Consider the following 19,587-nt stretch of genomic DNA (forward strand, 5'->3'; position numbering starts at 1 on the left):
AAATATATGAATAAATACGTTTAAAATCATCGTGGTAGGAACAAGAAAGTAAGCAGTTAGTTTGAACAAATGTGACAAATGCACAAGTGATGGATTAGTTTACTGGCATTTAGGTTTTGTGTCTATTTGTGTTGTAGAAAAGCATTATTATAGAAGTTGCAATAGAAAAAATAAAATTATTACCAAAAGTCAGAACCTCTAGGCTTTATGCCTTGTTTTCATTCGCCCAGTGTTTACCATGTGCTTTTGATAATGTAAACAAAACAAAACGAAAACTTAGGACTGAAGCTGTCATGTTATGCATGAAGCAAACTGCTGCCAATCATAAAATTCTCAAGTGTGTGAAATGGAAGGGTTGGGAAAGTCCCAACTGATTTACAGAAATAAAGAAAAATTTGTATTCTAAGAGTTATAATTCTGAAATTCAGAGATTTTCTTAAAGGGAGATATTTATGTTAATTGCTAATTAGTCCTTTGAAGGCAGCCAGAACAGTAGGTGTCATTCCCTCTGGTGGCAGGATATGCAGCTATTTATTATTTTACCCTTTTCAAAAGTTATCAAATGTCTCCTGTGAATAATTTCCCCCTGGATTGTATGTGCTTGAGCTGTAAAAGACTTGTAATTACTTCTCTAATTTTCAGAGTCAAACTGATGAAATCCCTGTATTGACAATCAAAGATACTTCTAAATATGGTACCTTTGTTAATGAGGCAAAAATGCAAAATCACCTTCCCCAAACTTTGAAGACAGGGGATAGAGTCACCTTTGGAGTGTTTGAAAGTAAATTCAGGTATGGATTTGTTTATTTAATTTTTGTTGTTAATGATTTACTTTTACATGAAAGGCAGATGAACAGAGAGAAGGAGAGACTAGGAGATCCTGCCTTCACTCCCAAGTTGCCACAACAGCCAGAGGTGGGCCAATCTGAAGCCAGGAACCAGGAGCCTCTTCTGAGTCTCCCCCATAGCTGAGGAGTCCCACAACTTTGGGCTGTCCTTGACTGCCTTCTCAGGCCACAGGCAGGGAGCTGGATCCACGTTTGGGAAGCTGGGGTATGAACTGTTGCCCATATAGAATCCTGGTGGAAGCTTAGTGTACCAAACCAATGGCACTGGCCCCACACTTTTTAAATTAGATTAAAGTGGACAATTTTATCTCACAACAATTGAATTTTAAAGCAAAGATAAGGATTATAAGGTGACAGTATAATTGACTTCCCATTTAGCACAGTAGTGAACTCTGTGTGGTTGGTATATTTTGTGGATCACAGGTGGGGGGTGACAGGTGAGTAAAAGTTTGTGTTAGTCCCTGTGAGTTGTGATAGGAGCCTCGTTTGTTTGATGCTTCATAAGTTAAAATGTAATGTTGATGTTGGCCATGTCTTTTTCTTCTTTGGGAACACAAGATTTAGGAGGTAAGAATTTCCTAAGTTACAAATTTATAATGTGTCAAAATTAAACGAATAATATGTTGTAAGCTTAAAGTTGTAAAGTATTGTAAAGTTGTAAAGTCTTTGTAACTGTGATAACGTAACTTTATTGTCATTCACAGGGTAGAGTATGAGCCTTTGGTTGCCTGTTCTTCTTGTTTAGATGTGTCTGGGAAAACTGCTCTAAATCAAGCTGTGTTGCAACTTGGAGGACTCACTGTGAACAGCTGGACAAAAGAATGTACTCACCTTGTCATGATGTCAGTGAAAGTCACCATTAAAGTAAGTTGAACTGTGTTCCCATATTAAAACAAGTTCTGGGACCTTGAGTGAACTCACCACAGCACAGAGTTAGCACCATGTGTCTCTTCTGTCAGATTGTCTTCCTCCAGTCTCTGACATTGTCTCATGGTCTCATGCTCCCTCAGTTAAGTTATAATCACACAAAGAAATCTTTGCTGTATCTTTAAAGCCCTGAGATGTATAGATATGTACCTTCCAAAGATGCTGACTAGTCATTAAAGCAGTGATGTATTTTGGTATATTTTCAGGTTTTGCATTTTCATCAGATTTGATATATCCAAAGGTAATTGAAGAATGGCATTTAAGATGTGATTCGTTAAACAGGCTGACTGTGCAAAAGATATGTGGGATTGTTTTAGGCTGAAAAGCAACAAATACTTTGATTCCTGTGTTTGAAGATGCAAAAACCTTTTGTTATAATTAATTAAATATTAGTGTTATATTCTAATTTATACATAAATGGCTCTTATGTGTGTACATATATGTGTATGCAATAGCTGTCAAAGAGAAAGGCTCACTGCCCAGATTGAACCTGAAGTTAAATTTGTATCATGGTGAAGTTACCCTGAACAAAGATAGTTCCCTCTTGGAAAATTTAGGACATTGATTTTTTTGCTGCTGCAGCAAGACTAACTTAAAAAATACTCATGTTGATAAACTCACAGGTAATAGATTCATAAAACATTTGTAAAACCAAAATTCATATGCATGAGGACCTGATATTTAAATGTTAGCTCAGCATAATCCCCCTTAAGATATTAAGTTACTCAAATGGAGTAGGTAATGATACATGGGTTTAGAAGGCCTGAAATAAGGTCAAAGATGCTTTGATTGTCTTGGAGATTTTGCCAAGTCCTCAGAGCTGGACACTTCTAGTACCTGACATGCTAATGACCACCATTAGAGACACCACCATGGAGTGTGCAGCGTTTCTTCTTTGGTGTTTCTGATCACTTTTTGTAAAAAAAACATCAAAATAAACCCTGATCATTAGTTTTTGCTCAGCGTTCTCAATGCATAGTTAGGCTTATAGGGTTTTGTTTTGTTTTGTTTTGCTTTTTGCTTTTGTTTTGTTTAGATTATTGAATGTTAGGACCAGAGGGAAACCTGAGGAGTATTTAGTTCAGCTTTTATATTTTGAAGAGAAATTGCGACTCGGAGCAGTTACGTGCTTAGCCCAGAATCGCGCGTGTTGCAGTTTTATTCAGTTGGATATTTCAACCCAGCCATGGCTCTTCCATACCCCTACCAAGCTCACACATGGTTCAGTAAGGGCTGAGACCTAACCTAGTCTGTCACACAACCCTCCCCGGTCCTCCAGAGCACCAGATGGTGTTGGAATTTGGCCTGGCTTGGTGCTTCCCATCCCAGTCCACAATTGTGCCAAGTGAGATTACGATCGTATCCTGATCAGAATGTAGCCTCAGTTCCAGCCCATGCGCTCCTTGGTGGGAAACTCAACCCAGCTAGGGTGTCCTGTTATTTCCCCAACCGGGCCTCTGCCCTGCCATAGAGCAGGTGTAGGCCGGTGGTTGTTCTGTCTCTGTTTGGCAGAGCCCCTCACTTGTCGTGGCCCCTTGGATGCTGTGGCTTAGTGCCTCTGCCTCACACAGATCAGTATGTGCAAGGACCTACCTGGCATGAGCTGTGCTCCAACCTGATTTCTGTTGTTACTTGTGAGTTAAGGTTTGTTCAGCCTTGCCCCTTCTGTCCCCTTCCAGTGGCAGCCCGGCCCACCCCACATCCTGTTTAAAGATGCACATTTGGGTGCTGCTGCCTTGACCTACCCTGACTGTTGTGGATTCCTTTACCCATGAGTGATGGCAGATGTCGTGGTCACACCTAGCTTAGACCATTGCAACCCCAGCTTGGGAACTAACCCGGGGGATTTGTATTCCAAAGGGTTGGACCCACACAACCCCACAGAGCCTACCCCCAGCCCAAGTTCTCTTGTGTGCTGGAGAGTGTCTTGATTTGCCAAATGTGACCACTCCACAACTCCAACACTCAGTCGGGCAATGGTACCCAACACTGCCAAAGAGGCCCCCATCCATAGCTTCGGTGTGGGCTAGTATATGGTGATCAGTGATGTTCAATACTAATATCCCATCTCTGTATTCATAATTGAGCTGTTGCATCTGTCTTACTAAAATTATCTTCTGGACACTTCCCCCAAACCCTAGGTCTTGGTCCCCTTGCCTGCTTGTATCTTTCATGACACTGTCACTGAGAATACCCGAAAATTCACTTTGCACCTACACTCAACCTAGTCTTAGTCATGAGTGACCCAGGCAGCAATTACATATCTTGAAAACCCCAGAGTTTGCCCTTCCGGGCGGCCAGCAGGCAAAGCCTGGCACCACTTGGTGCACTGGCCGCCCTGGGGGAGGCCGAGGACTCGTTCACTGCCTTGTGGCAGTGTCTTTGGCGTGAGTCCCCCGCATTGGGTCCGACCCGGCAGGGGCACCCCCCACAGTCGCCACACTGCAGGGAGCGTCAGTTGCCCCCAAGCCCAAGGACCGAACTCCTCCCAAACTCCCCCAGCCGCATGGTCTTAGCAGCTGGGCGGAGCTAGGAATTTCCACCCAGTTCCCAAGTTCCCTCATGGCGGACTTACCCTGAGGGAAGAGCTCTCTTGGGTCCTGGGGGAGGCCGAGGACTCGTTCACTGCCTTGTGGCAGTGTCTTTGGCGTGAGTCCCCCGCATTGGGTCCGACCCGGCAGGGGCACCCCCCACAGTCGCCACACTGCAGGGAGCGTCAGTTGCCCCCAAGCCCAAGGACCGAACTCCAGTCTTGTGTTGATTGAACTTAAATACTCTATGTTGCATTTGGATGATCTCATTCACATAGGAAGTTGGGATCTGTCAGATTCCAGTCTTTAGAGATACCCTCAATCTGGTCGCTCCTAACACCTGCATTATTGAAAACATATGTATAAACTGTATAGTTGGATTATTTCCTAGAATATGCCAGCTCTTTCTTATTTTAATTGCCCACAGTAGTATTTTCTAGTCCTTTATGAGTTTGTGGATGTGTGTTACTTGAGGCTGATAGCTTGATTCACGTTAGTTCACAGTTTCGTTCTCTCTTTATGTGTGCATCAGCTTCCACTGAGCCTAACCAGTTGCTCCTTGATTTACTGTGTTGAAGAGGCTTTATTCTATACTCTTACTCCTTCTGAAAGCAGTAAGGCTCCACAGAAATTTCCATTTATCTCTTAATGTGTATTGGCTCTGCAGGATGGGTTAGATTTCTTCAGCCTGAACGTGTACTTGTAATGTTTTTCAAGTTGGAATGCATTTTTAAAGTCTTTGTGTTATTCTGCCTATCCCAAAGGACTACTGTGTCATTGGCTTCTGATAATTGAGTAGTTCTGGTTTGTGGTATAAAACTGAGCAAATATGAAATTCTATTTTACAGATTGTGACTTCGTTTATCAAATTAAGAAAAGGAAAGAAAACAATTATTAGAAAGGCATGTTTGTAGTTTATAACATGAATGTTTTCTTTAGAAGAAGCTATCATAATGACTATATATATATATATCCACATATATTTTCTTTCTTTTAGACGATTTGTGCACTCATTTGTGGATGCCCCATTGTAAAGCCAGAGTATTTTACTGAATTTCTCCAAGCAGTTCAGTCCAAGAAACAGCCTCCACAAATAGAAAGGTATATTATGTGTTTCTAATTAACAACATATGACAGAAAAGATGAGCGCATTGACTTTCGGTTAACTCTCTGGAATTCTAGATGTGATAGTTGCTGTGTTCCACGTTTCTCTTGTGTGTGTGTATGTGTTCCATGTTAATGAGATTTTTTCAGTTAGTATGTAAAGAAAGAGTACCCCAAATTCTTAATTGGTTATTTCTTAGCTCTGTGAAACAGATGTTAACTGCTAATATATAACAAAAAACTGTTGAAGCATGGTAAATAGGTCAGCATTGCTCATGTGCCAGTGTCGGGGTCATGGGTGAGGTACCCTTGGTAGTGGGGCTGCAGCAACCCTCTTGGAGAACCACATATTTGCACGTAAATGTTGACGCCACTGGGCACTGCTTTTGTTACCTCATTTCAAAATGAGATCACTGACACAGTTTGGTAGCTCTAGATTAGTAATTCCATCTATAAAATCTGAGCACATGGCTTGCTCTCATCCTACTTGCTTGTTAAAAGAAATGTTGATTGTTGGTAATTGCAACAAAATGTGGATGATATGTGCCAGATTTGTGAGCCACTAGACTTGGAGATCTGGCCTAGACTTGGAGAGGGGTAGTACCTAATACCACCCCAAGTCCCAGGTGAGGGGAGTGCCTCCTGAGGAAGGGGCCATCTGATTGACAAGTAGATAGACCACATTGCATAAGGTAGGGGGCTTTGGCTTCCAGTTGGTGATGCTAAGCTTGCTACTTATGTGTCCTGTTTCACTCTCCCACTAAGAGATTTCCAACCCCTTTTCTTAAGGGCTGCTGGAGGATATACATTTGTCTCATCTTCTGTCGCTGCTTCTTACTGATTAGGTGTGAAGATCTTCATGTCCTGGGTTCAGAAAGCTCTCTGCATCTCACCTAATGGCTACATCTCAGGAGCCATAGAAAACTTAGCTGATTCTGCTGGCTGTGTCCATAGATTACTGTCACTAACTCTGAGAAGTTTCTGGCCTTTTTTGTCTTTGAGGTGGCATCTGAGGACCTCAGCTGGTTTGTAAGAGCAGGCTGACTCATTCGAGTGCACCTGGACATGCTCCCCTCCTCTGCACTGGAGTCAGCGCAGGCAGCACAGCATGCACTGTGTGTTTCAGCGCTAAAACACACAGCCCACTCTGTGCTCCCTGAGATTGGGGATCCTGCCTTGTCTGGGACCAATCAGTCCCGAAAGCCTGGGGTTCTTGGTGACACCAAAGGCTGTTGGTTGGATCACCCCACATTTCCTGCCATGGGTGTGACTGCCTGGGACCTGCTAGACCCCTAACCTGCTGCCCAAAAGCCATCAGTGCAGCCAGATTGTACGATTACAAGCTTACATTGATTCTATAGAATGACTGATTATTTAAAATGGCCTTAAGTTTAGGAGTGTTAAGCAAGTTAAGAATTTCCAAAGTATTTTTATCAGCATGTTGTAGTGTTACTAATATTTTTATTTTATAAGGATTTATTTATTCTTATTGGAAAGACAGATCAGGTTTATGACGAGAAAGAGAGACAGAGACAAAGATCTTCCATCCGCTGGTTCACTTCCCAAATGGCTGCAACAGCCAAAACTGAGCTGATCTGAAACCAGGAGCCAGGAGCTTCTTCTGGGTCTCCCAGATGGGCACAGGATCCCAAGGTTTTGGGCCTTCCTCTGCTGATTTCCCAGGCCATAAGCATGGAGCTGGATGGGAAGTGGAACGGCTGGAACACAAATCAGCACCCATGTGGGATGCCAGTGCTTACAAGACAAAGATTTAATCTCTGAGCCATTGTGCTGGGCCCACTCATTTTATTGTTAGAGGAGTAACAAAGTGGTTCATGTTCATAAGCATGTCTTATTGCATACATATGTATGAGCTATGTTTTTATAGGACTGACAGATATAGATTTGTTAATATCAGCATCACCATAAACACATGGTTATGTGTTATGCTACATCACGATGGGTATGAAGTACTGGGTAGTAGTGGTAGTTTGTGATTTTTGTCCTTCTACTTCCAAAAATTTATTTATTTTATTGGAAAGGCAGATTTATAGAGAGTAGGACAGAGAGAAAGATTTTTCATTCCACTGGTTCAATGTCCAAGTGGCCACAATGGCCAGAGTTGAGTCGATCTGAAGCCAGGAGCCAGAAGCTTCTTCCAAGTCTCAATGTGGGTGCAGATCCCAAGATGTTGGGCAATCCTCCAAGGCTTGTGCAGGCCACAGGCAGGGAGCTGGATGGGATGTGGAGCAGCCAGGACACAAACTGGCAGTCAAATGGGATCCCAGGGCATGCACCGCAAGGATTTAGCCATATGGGATCCCAGTGCTTTCAAGGCAAGGATTTAACCACTGAGCCATTGTGCCGGGCCTCCACATCCTCTTTTGATGTCACCTTCAGCCTCATACACATCCTTTGAGGTCCTGAGTGTGGACATGGTCACCAGGGGAAATGCAGAAGTAGGCAGGTGACAGAACCTTGGAGAGCCACTGTCAGCAGGCTTCTGTGGACGTTGTCTGAGATGCTGAGTCTCCTTTGTAGTTTGCTCTTTGCTTTTCTGCTGGCCCCATCCACGTGGCCTTTCATTTTCTGCCCTGGTGGCCCAATGTGGTGCTGACCTCCTCCAGAGTGGCCAGAAGAGGATCAGGGTAAAGCATACACACAGAGGCGGCACAACAGCCTAGAATCACTGCCCATGTTACCTTGTGGATATTTGAAGATCTGGCCAAAGACTATCCAGTGCTGGTGACCTTGAAGGGAAAAGAGAGAGAAAGGAGGGAGGGAGAAAAGTAAAGAAGGAAGGCAGGCAGGCAGTAGTAGGTTTTTTTTTTTTTAATATTTATTTTTATCTGGGGCCAGGTGTGGTTGTCTAACAGCTAAAGTACTCACCTTGAACACGCCGGGATCCCATATAGGTGCTGATTCTAATTCTGGCAGCCCTGCTTCTCATCCAGCTCCTTGCTTATGGCCTGGGAAAGTAGTGGCGGATGGCCCAAAGTCTTGGGATCCTGCACCCACTTGCGAGACCTGGAGGAAGTTCCTGGCTCCAAGCTTTGGATCGGCTTAGCTTCAGCTGGTGCAGTCTCTGGGGTGTGAATTATCAGATGGAAGATCTTCCTCTCTGTTTCTCCTCCTCTCTGTATATCTGACTTTGCAATAAAGATGAAATAAATCTTTACATCATGCATGTGGCATAGGTGGGGGGCAGACCAGGCTGAACCCATTCACATCAACCGCTGGCGAATCTGAGCACCAGCATAGAGTGTGGGTCAGGCCAGTTTCAGTCACAACACATACTAGTGCACATTGAGGAATGCCAACGTGAGGTGAGCCATACCAGATATGGTTGCAGTGCCCAAACAGCACACGTGAGAACCTGGGGGGTCGAGGGGGAGGAGAGGAGGTAAAGCTGACAGGGGAATGTGGGCTCCTCTGCTGGACAACCACTCCTACTGGAGAGCATGAGTTGGGATGGGGGCAGACCAGACTAGGCAGGGCTACAACACCTGTGGGCCTCATGTGAGCTAGACTTGGGGAAGGGCCAGGTTTGGCTGACTGTTCCGACTGGTGCAAGCAAAAATTAGAGTGGGTGAGGGTTAGTTGGGCTTTGCCACATTATCAGATGGCAGAGGCTGGCACAGGAGGCCAATTCTGTTAAGTTAAGTGCCAGAACCACCTGGAGAGTGCACAATCCGGAAGTTGGCTTGGCCTAGTAGGAAGATAGTGGGCACCTCCCTTGTGGGTAACCACTCCCACTGGAGAGCATGAAAACCAGGGCAGGGACAGGGGTGGCTAGACAGAAAGGCATCTGCAAGTGTGTGTGTGGGGGCTGGATAGTAGGTTGTAAATATTGATGATGGTCAACTGAAGGTTTTCAAGAAATTCAAAAAGGTTGGTATTTCTTTAACTATATCACAAGAGGGCAGTGTTTGAAATACTATTAGGATGAAGTGGTAATGAGAGCAGTTTATGTGCAAAACTGATACAATTTCTCCTACCTAAAAGCTGAGCATAAACAGTAATGAAGGCTGTAGGCATTCTATTATTACATGCCTTTATAAAACCAAATAGAAACCCAGTCATGTATCCCTTAACAACACTGAGATAGATTCTGAGAAGACAGTTTCATCATTGTGCGATACCATGGTGTAGATCATACCACCTGACTACGTATCTAACTGATATTAAAATTGTGTAGAAGCACTGTCATAAAAGTCAGTCTATCTATTGTTTCTTGATCCAGACCTAACACTAACAGGTGGTCTTTGCCCTCTGCATTTGATCAAAGAAGAGTAATTATTTCAGTGTCTGCCGTAACTGACATAGTGTAGCTCTTTGTCTGTGATGTGAGCGTGTACTGTTGTCATTTCTCAGGTTGATTTGTACCTGCTATGATGCTATCTAGAGGGGTCTGAACTCCGTCCGACAGGAGCAATCTCTTCTGCTTAGACGAGATCCCTCTCATATGACGCCTTTTTAGTGGTGCACTTGCTCTTTCCCAACTCACAGCTGTGGCTTGTGAATAGAAACTCAGAAGGGACGAGATTTTATTATTGATTAAGTTACCAGGGAAAAATGTGTTTGATATTGGCATATTAGTAGCTATAAAACAGTGTAAGTAGTCCAAGTACCTAGAAAGCAGTTTGAATATATAAAAATCATTAAAAATACTTATAGCTTAAAATTTACTTTTAAACTATATAAGGCATTCATACCAAAATTTATATAGGACAAGTAGTTTACTGGATTGCCTGTAAATAAAAGGAATTTGAGTGTTATCCAAATCAATAATATGGTGGTTGTTGTGCTTTGAAAAATGCGTTTGCATACAGAATTTTATTTTTTAATGCAAACTATTCATGTGTAAATAGTTAAAATGTTATTTAGAGTATAAATCTATTCCATTTGCAATAGCTATTTCCTAAAAAAAAATTGTTCACTTTGAGTGTTTGAATTGCTAATAATCAGATAAATCCCTTTTTAAATTTTAAAACCTGCAATTTTAATATCTCAGCATCTTCTCTGTACATATATCCTAGTGACATGTCTGAAATGAGGTATAGTACTTGCTCAAAAAGATAAAACTCCAAACCAAATGTGCTTATTACCTCATTCCTTTCTCATTGTCATTTATAGCATGTAGTATGGTATGCGTGATTTTTATAGTCTTTGGCTTTTAGATGTGATCACCATAGTTTGTTAGTTAAATGTTGAAAACCATATAACTTTTACTGCTTTCAGGTCACATTTCCCAGAGCAGGAAAACTGCCACACATTATTGGAGGATCACATCTAATACTTCAAAATGTTTGAAAGAATATAGAATTAGAAGAGTGGCTAAGGAGGAGATGGAGGCTACTTACAAGTGAAGCCCACAAACTGCTTTAAACTACAGATGCAAGTTTTAAGATTGAGCTCCTAAAGGCAACCACTGAAAACCAGAAACAAGGATAACTGGCCTGAGATGATCAAGAAACGTGAGATCTGAAGCCTTGAGATTAATTAATCTGTACTTTCTGGATCACTTCTTTTAGAAAATTCTACTTTATTGGTATTAGTTTACAAAATGGTACATAAGCAAGTGGGTTAGTTAACATTCTGATCTAAACAGAGGAAAAAGTTTTCAGCCACAAAAAAGCATGGGCGTATAGGTTATTACAAATCTATCAGTGATAAATTTGATAGATGGCCTGCTGTTTCTAAAGCAGGAACTGTGTGTGATTAAACATACCTGATCATTTATCATAGGGAATTTTCTTGAGTAGTGCCCGTATTGGAAACCATTAAAATATGGTGTTCCGGGCCCGGCGCGGTGGCACAAGTGGTTAAGTCCTCGCCTTGCACGCCCGGGATCCCATATGGGCGCCGGTTCTAATCCCGGCAGCCCCGCTTCCCTTCCAGCTCCCTGCCTGTGGCCCGGAAGAGCAGTCGAGGACGGCCCAAAGCTTTGGGACCCTGCACCCGCGTGGGAGACCCGGAAGAGGCTCCTGGCTTCAGATCGGCATAGTATCGGCCGTTGCGTTCACTTGGGGAGTGAATCATCGGACGGAAGAATCTTCCTCTCTGTCTCTCCTCTCTGTATATCCGCCTTTCCAATAAAAAATAATAAAAATAAATCTTTAAAAAAAAAATATGGTGTGCCTACCAACAAGTGCACGATAGCTGCAGATCAGTGGGTGTTTCTGTGCTCACAAGCACCATCCAAGTTAAGAACAAAACATTCCTAACCCCTGGAGTCCAGTTTTTATTTAATCTGTTCTCTTCTGAACGTCCAATTTGGCATCAGTTAGACTTTCTCACCTTTTTCTCCCATGCATCAGACCACTTTTCTACATGTTTTCTCTCTTTATGTCACTGAACTTTATTTTTGGCGATATCTTTGGATCATCTCCCCATTTACAGCTTCTTTCTTCAGTTCTGGTTGGTATGTCCTCAGTCCATTGAGTTCTAATTCAGCCTAGTGTATTGTTGGATCACTGGGAGTCTGTTGCATTCTTCTGTAAATTTTCTTGTTTCCTGCTGATTCTTTTAAGTTCCTCTTTCCTTTGCCTGTGAGATCAGTACCTGGTATTTCTTGATCCTTGATCTGTTTTGCCCTTTTTTCCAGAGTATCTATTTTGTATGCTCTGATTGTGATCACTTTCCTTGGAATGTTATCTGTGTGTTTTCTTTGGATTGTAGGTTCAGTTTATTTCTTTCAGAAAAAATAAAGTTTGCATCTATATGCCAGTCTTGCTCACCAATACGTGACCACTTTACAGTCTCTTGTGATACTTGTTTTTGGAGCACTCAGTATGTATTTGGAGTCAGAAGCCTAAAGTCAAATTTTTATTTCCTTCTTTTATCAGGTGCCAGAGTCGAGACACGCACAATGCTGTGGTCTGTCCTGTGTTTTGTAGTTTAAGTTTCTTTCTCCCTTTAGTGCTGAGTTCATCCTCCCCTTGGGTTTTCTTCGGTGTCCCTGCCAACATCACAGAAAGTGTGTCGTTTGTTGTCTCTCTGCTGTAAACACAGAGGGTATTGTTTGTGCCTCTGTCCAGCTCCCCTGCTCTATCTTTTCATAGTCCAATTTTTCCACTTTCTGGATGACTTGCGTGTTTAAAGTATCCCTACTTAAGTTTGAAAGTAAGCAGCCAAATAGAGTATATCTCAGGGTTGATCTTTCTCCACTATTTTTTCCTGGGATTGGGGCCAGGCCCCCCAGCACAGGGCATCTCCCCATGGCCTTTTGGCCCCTGCAACCGATGTGTACAAGGGGACCCATACAGTCCCTGGAAGATACCAATTATGCAAAACCTGTGTAGAGAATTCAGAACTTTTTTGCACCAAAGCAAGCTTGTTTTATTCAATTTTCCACAAATTATTTTTTGGAAATGCTTTATTTCAGTACTTTTCTGCTACATCACATTTACAAGTTGTGTTGTTTATGTGGGTATGCATTATGCATGGCTGTATTCCACACATGCTAGGTTACACTTTTGAAGTGCTCTTGTTTTAGTCTGTTTTTCCGTTGCTATACTGAAATATTTGAGGCTGTGTACACTATAACGAAAACGGGTGAGGTTTTTTGTTTGCTTCTTTAGATTTTAGTTTTTAGAAGGTAGAGTTAGAGAAAGGAAGAGGGTCACAATGGCCAGGGCTGAGTCAGGCTGAAGCTGAGAGCCAGGAGCTTCAGCCAGGTGTCTCCTGTGGGTGCAGGGGCCCAAGTCCTTGGGCCACCTTGGGCTGTTCTCCTGGGCACTTTAGGGAGCTGAGATGGATATGGGGAAGCCAGCAGTGGAGCTGGCACCCATATGGGCTTCAAGAATAGGCAGCATCAACTTAACCTGCTTTGGGACAGTGTCAAACTCAGAAAAGAAATACATTCAATTCACAATTCTGGAGGCTCAAGGGCCTGCTGCAGACATCAACCTGACTCTGGGGAGGGTCTCCTGGCAGGTGGCATCACAGCCCCAGCATTTACCTACAGAGAAGGAAGCTGGGAGAGAGATGGGGAGGGAACAGCAGCAACCTCCCAAGAGCAACCAGCCTTGAGAGATGCCTCCATTATCACCACACTGAAGACCAAGTGTCCTGCCTGTGGCTCCCACAAGCACCAGGCCACAGGCAGGCATCACACACCTGTGTTTAACAGCCATTGCTCAGAGGTGGACACGTGTGTCCTTTGGAGTCCCAGGAGGTTGGGGTGGCCACCGAGAATGGGCAAGCTCTGACCTGCACTCTGCCCCTGGAGCCCACCCAGTCTCCTTTTGTGTCACATTCAGAGGAGGTGAGGCAGGACTTTCATGGCCTCTTCCAGCTCTCTCCAAGCTGAGGACCCTGCCTGGGAGATGAGCCCTGAACAGGGATTCTGCCTGTGACCTGTGGCAATGGCACCCAGAAGTGGCCAGTGCTTTGCCACACTTCAGAAGACAACTTTGGCATCTGCAGGGAGGAGCGGCCCCAAGAGAGCAAGAACCTGCAGGCTTGGCCCTGCCCCCGTAACACTCCTGTCCCACCCAGCCACCCCCGACCCTAGAAGCAGGCAGCAGCTGAAGGCAAGGGTGCTGCGCATTGGTTCAGGATTCAGAGGGTGCTCCTGGCTCAGGGTTTCTCAGGGTGTGGGGGTCACGGTGCCTGTGCTATGGTCCTTGGGGTACTGGCAGCTGAGCGCAGAACAAGCACTCCTGATATATGCACCCAAATGCCCGGCCTGACGCAGCCACCACAGACCCCAGCCTCAACTACTAGGCGACCACGAGCTGAGACCTGCTCACTTCAGTCTGGGAAAGCCCATTGCCTGCCCCTTTCCAACAGCTTTATTCCTTCAAGCACTGGGCTCCTCAGAGAATGTTCGATTTCAGCCGGGGTGTCCCTGAGGACTGGTCCCGCTGTGTGGAGGAGACATCCCAGAAGCCTGGGGTTACCTGTCCTGGAGACTGCATCCAGGCACCCTCTGGGAACCTGGACATGGATGTGGAGAGGCCATGCCTTGCTCCTCATCCATCTGCTTCTCTTGGGCTTGGGTCCTGAGAGCTATTGCCAGGTGCCTCAGGCCCTTGGGTTTGGGCATTGGAGCACATGGAGAATGGGGTCCAGTGAGGGCTTGGGGGTTAGGGCGGAGAAGTGAAGGGCCTGGTATCCGTTTCTGCCGAGAATCCCTTGCTCAGCCCCACTGTTAGACTTTGGATGAGTGAGTCTCAGGCACCTGACCCAGGATTCCTGCTTGCAAGCCACTGTGCTGCATCTCTAGGCACTGCACCAGGCTCTCAGCTGTGTTGTCAGTGCAGGAGAGGGCAGGGCAGAGAAAGGCATCCACTAGAACTCCTCCCCTATAGAATCATCCTGGCAGGCTGTTGTGGCATCCTGTAGCTGGTGAAGCACCACCTGGGAGGCTGACATTCCATAGGGACTCCAGTTCCAGGCCCAGTTAATTCATTTCCAGTCTAGCTCCCTGCTAATGTGCCTGGGAAGGCAGAGGAAGATGGCTCAAGGCCTCGGACCCCTGAACCCATGACAGAAACCTGGAAGAAGCTTCTGGCTCCTGGCTCTGGGCTGGCCTGTTCCCACACTTGCAGCCATTTGGAGAGTGAGCCAGTGGATGGAAGCTCTGTCTCTCCTTCGTGCTCTCACTGTAACTCTGTCTTTCGAATGAATAAACACATTCTTGTCAAAAGTACAATGGTGTTGAACTTCCTCTGTCCCTCACTTATGCTACACATACAAGGACGTGCATCAAGTTCAAAAGTTTTGGAAAAGGTTTGGAAAACATTTTAATCTGCTTTTTCTAAAAGTTTAAGAAGGAGAAGCCTCTACATCTACATGGAACCATTTGAACGTGGGGTACAAAGCAGGGGCTGGAGGGGAAGAAGAGAGTCTCTTAGAAGCCCTACTTTAAAGGAGGGGCACCCCTCCCCCTCTATCCACCCATGATCCCAGAGAGTACAGATTTGGTGCCCAAGTGCCAGGTTGCTGGCTGTACTGGACCCTGATTCTTGGACATCTTTCCCCACCGCCCTTCCTGCCGCCCTGGAGACAAGGGCACTGTCACTTCACCCGACCACAGAGCCCAGGACAGCATCCCAGGCACAGACACAAACAACCTGCACCTCTTGTGCCACTGTCACTGAAGACTGCACACTGTGGTTGGCAGCACATGTCCTACTGGGCAGTTCCTTGCCTCCTGGGGCTGCATCTCCCTGGGACAGGATTTTGTTCTGAGGCCCCACAGCCTGCCCTGCACTGGGGCAGTCCCAGTGCAGGAGAAGGACAGGAGGCCACCTTCCATGAAGCTGGAGAGAAGGGGAGATGGCTGGGTGAGGACATGAGGCTGTCACAGACAGTGGGGAAGCAAACTGGTGAATCGAGGGCATAGGGGTGGCCCATAGCAAAAAAAAGGGGGGAGGGGAGCAGGTGAGTGAGGTAAGTGTCCAAAGTCATTCAAGATGTGGTGGAGACCAAGCACTGTGCGAGGAATCAGCTGGGCGTGAGCACTTGTAGGACCATCTTATTCAGGCATCAGAACACGCAGGCAGTGGTGTGGAATGGGGTCGCTGCAGCAGATGTCCGGAGCGAAGCCAAGTGCCAGCTCGTGGCAGCTGTGTCCTGAAGAGGCCTCCTCACTTCACGTATCTCCTCCGGCTGTCAGCGTAGTCATCTGAAAGGGAGAGACTGTACTGAGTGCACAAGAAGATATCAGAGAGGTTGTGAGCACAAAGTGGGGCCGTACCAGGGCCATGGCCAAGGCATCCAACCCCCACCAGGGTAGTCCCTGTTGAGGAGATCACGCCCGCCATGTGCACGCATGTGCAAGACTAATGCTGTCCATGAAGCTGGTGGACAGGAGACAGCTGGGAGAGGACATAGTGGCTGTCACAGACAGTAGGACAGCAGACCTGACTCAGAGGGCACAGTGGCTAAACAGAAGGGGTGCAGGTATCTAGGATAAGGGGACACAATTGGGACCTAGAGGGGTTCAAGTCATGACGTGGCATCATGGGCACACTAAACACAGTGGGAGAAATCAGCCAGTGCTGAGAATTTATGTGGTATCTTGTTCAGGCATCAGAACACGTCAGCATGCGCCGGCATGAAATGGGGTCACTGCAGCTGTCCAGAGCGAAGCCAGGTGCTGCTGGCCAGGGCCAGCTCACAGCAGCCATGTCCTGAAGAGGCCTCCTCGATTCACGTATCTTGTCTGGCTGTCAACGTAGTTGTCTGAAAGGGAGAGAGACAACACTGAGTGCACAAGAAGGTATCAGAGCGGTTGTGAACACAAAGCCGGGGCTGCACCAGGGCCACAGGCAAGGCCCCCAGTGCCCACTAGGGCAGTCCCTGTGGAGGAGAACATGCCCACCAAGTGCCCACATGTGCAGGACTGATGCCTGTGTGAGCAGCTCCCCAATGAGGAGCCCAGGATCTCACCCTCAGGGAAGCAACACTGAGACAAGAACCCCCAGACCTGCAGTGTCTGCGGCCAACTCTTCATGCCTGTCTGGACAGAAGGACATCTCTACTCAGAGGGAGCACTAATGCCCACCCACTCACCCACAGGAGCTCTCAAACCCAGGCAAAGTCCCTGGAGACAGGAAATGACTGACAGCATGAGGTCAGCAAGAGGGAATGTGGGCCCCGAGAACAGACAAGGAAAACAAAACCCACTCACTGATGACAAGCCAACTGAAGTCAATCCGGAGAGAAAGGACAGTGTCTTTAGCAAAGGGATTTGGGAAAATAGGACCTAACTGTACAGAAGTATGCAAGAAGATCCCTACTAGACACCTCATTCGAATCAAAAAGCAACTCTAAACTGCTCAAGGATCTTAAATTCCCTCAAATGACTAAATGGAAATATTTCAAGACATGAACATAGACAAACACTTACGGGGTAAGACTCTGAAGCACAGGCAAGTGAAGCAAACGGGGATTCCATCAGGCTAAGAAGTTTCTACACGGCAAAGGAAATTATCAGCAGTCAAGAGCTGCATCAGAGTGGAGCCACTGGGACTCAAACCGGTGCCTCCATGGGGTGTAATGTGCTGAAGCACACTGCCGGCTCCCTTAAAGAAAATGGCCTACACTAATCCACAGAACATATCTACTAAGCACAGAGGGACTGAAGGGCAAAAGACAAAAAGGAAGCAAAAAAATAAAAACACAGAGACAACTGAATAGAAATTAATTTGCAAAAGAGAAAAGTGAAATCCAACAATGGCACTAATATACTGTTTGTGAAGGCATGAACAAGTCCAAGAGAAAGGCAGTGATTACACTTCTTTTGTAACACAATCATATGCTGTAAAGCAGCTAGAATCCAACATTTGACACAGCAGGTCAAGTCGCCACTTGCAGTGCTGTCACCCTGTAAGTGCACTGGTTCCTGTCCTGACTGCTCCACTTCTGTGCCAGCGCCACACTAACAGCCTGGGAAAAGCCAAGTGCTTGGGCCCTTTGCACCCACGGGGGACATCCACATGGAACTTCTGCCTCCTGGCTTTATCCTGGCTCTGTCCTCACCATTGTGGTCATGTGAAAAGGAAATCAGCAGATGAAAGATTCAGGCTCACCCTCCACTCTCTAACTGACCTTCAAAGAAAGAAAGAAATGAATCCATATTTCTCCTTTAAAAGCAAATGTGCTAACATTTTAAGAAATGGGAATAAGCAGAGTCATCACACAGAGTATCCATAGCAAACAAAATGGCCCCAAATGTGTCCTGAGATGTTAAGAGATTGGAAGTCATAAAATGTGGGTTTGAGAACTCAGCAGAATAAATTGACAATCAAAACCTCCAGAAAATCAGGGAAATCCCTAGTGTATGGCAATTAAATGGTGTCTTTGTAAGCAGAGCAGAGAAAAATCATGAGAGAGGCCAGAAGATAGGCTGGAGTGAGGATAATGCAGCCTAGGCCAGCTACAGGGATGAGCTCACAGCACTGCCCACTGAGCTCCCTGCTGGTGCACCTGGGAAAGCCTGGGAAGACAGTCCAGGACCCTGAGGGTCCCCCTGACACCCACATGGGAGACCAAGGAGAGCTCCTGGTCCCTGGCTGGAGCCTGGTCCAGCCCAGGACACTGTGGCCACTGTGGCCACTGTGCAGAGTGAGCTAGCAGGTGAAAGATCTGAGTTTCTGTCTTGTTAACTCTGCCTTTCAAATGAATCAATCCTTCTTCACAAGTGACATTATCTGGAAAACCATTGGAGCATCAGCTGACCTTTGATCTCAGGACACTGTGCCTTTTCTGTGACCCCAACGAGCCTGTTCCTCCAGCACTTTCTGCCTCCCTTGCAGAGCGACACCACACCTGAGCAAAGCTCAGGCTCCTCTGTGCCTGCATCTGCCACACCTAGAGCCCAAACAAGAGGCAGACCCCCAGCCCATGGCTGTGAGTCCTTCTGGAACTCTCAGGTGATCATTACACTGTGGAGTGATCCATTTCTCAAGCTGCATGTCCCTGTGCACATGTGTGCTGGGTCAAAGGAAGCCAAAGCTGCCATGCATGGGTCAGAGAAGCAGGAAGAGGCATCCTGTGGGCTCAGGCTTGGAGAGGCTACCCAGGAAACCTGTCCCTCTGCTACCACTTGGGGCCCAGCCCTGCTGCCTCAAGCAACCAAGTGGTACCATGAAGCCCCTTGTGGGAGCTGACTATCTTTGGGGCCAGGCTGCTGGCTGGGAGTAGGGGGTATTCTGGGCTCCCCCTCAAATGCAGACTCAGGATGACCTTACACAACCCTCATCCCAGACACTAGCTGGGGTCTCATGGCACAGTAAGGAGCCCTGGGCCCCAGGAAAGGACACCCAGGTCCTTATGGCCTGGCCCAACAAGGCAGGCTTCCAGGCGGAGCCCCAGAGTGGCCACCCCCAATGGACAGAGGCAAGAAGAGCAGGCCAGAGCCCTCTTCCTTCTGACCCCTGCACAAGGAGGAGGGCAGGTGCCTGACAGGGAATGGGAAAGGGCCAGGGGGCAGGGGCATGCCGGACAGGGACCATGCTTACCACTCAGGACTGTGTTGATTCAGTAACTCACAACATGCCGTTCATCGTCTACTTCCTTGGCAGTGACTCTGCATCCAAGGTCGGGTGCCTCGGGCAGGATGAGTAGCTTTCGTCTCTTGCAGGGCAGCGGCAGCGGCAGAGGGACCTTCCGCTTCTGGGGTCTGGATGGATCCCGCTCCAGTGCAGGAGGTTTCAGGAATT

The 19,587-nt window shown here is 46.4% G+C and overlaps 1 long non-coding RNA gene across 2 annotated transcripts in view; it reads left to right on the forward strand.

Annotated features, from left to right (window-relative positions):
- Positions 1–664: 664 nt before the first annotated feature.
- Positions 665–19,587, forward strand: part of LOC121164542 — a 104,736-nt gene continuing 85,813 nt past the window's right edge. Inside the window, exons 1-3 of one of the 2 annotated variants that reach the window (XR_005885121.1) lie at positions 665–791; positions 1,553–1,712; positions 5,304–5,407. This is a non-coding gene — a long non-coding RNA (uncharacterized LOC121164542). The remainder of the gene's footprint in view (positions 792–1,552; positions 1,713–5,303; positions 5,408–19,587) is intronic. The other variant, XR_005885122.1, reaches the window with a different exon arrangement.

The sequence above is a fragment of the Ochotona curzoniae genome, unplaced genomic scaffold, assembly GCF_017591425.1.
Source record: "Ochotona curzoniae isolate NIBS_2020 unplaced genomic scaffold, NIBS_Ocur_1.0 contig_1031, whole genome shotgun sequence".
Taxonomy (NCBI): Eukaryota; Metazoa; Chordata; class Mammalia; order Lagomorpha; family Ochotonidae; genus Ochotona; species Ochotona curzoniae.